Source organism: Sus scrofa, chromosome 2 (genome assembly GCF_054392235.1).
Source record: "Sus scrofa isolate SSC_HxYL_T2T_F1_AM1 chromosome 2, Sscrofa_HxYL_maternal_Yorkshire_Landrace_v2.0, whole genome shotgun sequence".
Classification (NCBI taxonomy): Eukaryota; Metazoa; Chordata; class Mammalia; order Artiodactyla; family Suidae; genus Sus; species Sus scrofa.
The window spans coordinates 88,361,715-88,362,238 of NC_139384.1; positions in this window are offsets into that span (position 1 = coordinate 88,361,715).

A 524-nucleotide genomic window follows, 5' to 3' on the forward strand; every position below is an offset into this window, starting at 1 on the left:
TCCTGGCGCAGACTCATAATGTCTAACCAATTAATTTCCACCCAAGACAACGGCAGGTCCAGAGTCAGTGGCCCGTCTGGCCATCAGAATCCCTGACCATCTTCCGCGCGGGCCCCCGGCTCCCCAGCGACGACGGATGGGGCAAAAGTGCGGAAAGTTCCAGAACCTTGCTCCCCAGACTTCAGTCCCTACTCCACCATCGTACCCGGGTGGCCCGACACTCTGGCCTCGATGTCCCCATCTGTAACACGGGAGCACAACTGGGAGTTGGCCAGAGGATTAGAAGAAGGACATGAGACCAGAGTTCTAGCCTGACAAAGTGTGCTTATCGGGAATCGTTACTTTCATCGGCGGCGTACCCACCTCCCGGGCCAAGTCCAGCGGGACCACGCGCATCCCACGCCCGCCCGCGCGTCCCCGTCTGCGCACCTACTACGCGCCCGCCCGCGCCCCGCCCCCGGCCCCGCCCCGGCGCCCCCGCCCGCCTGGCTCCACAGCCAATGAGCGCGCGGCCCCGCATCCGG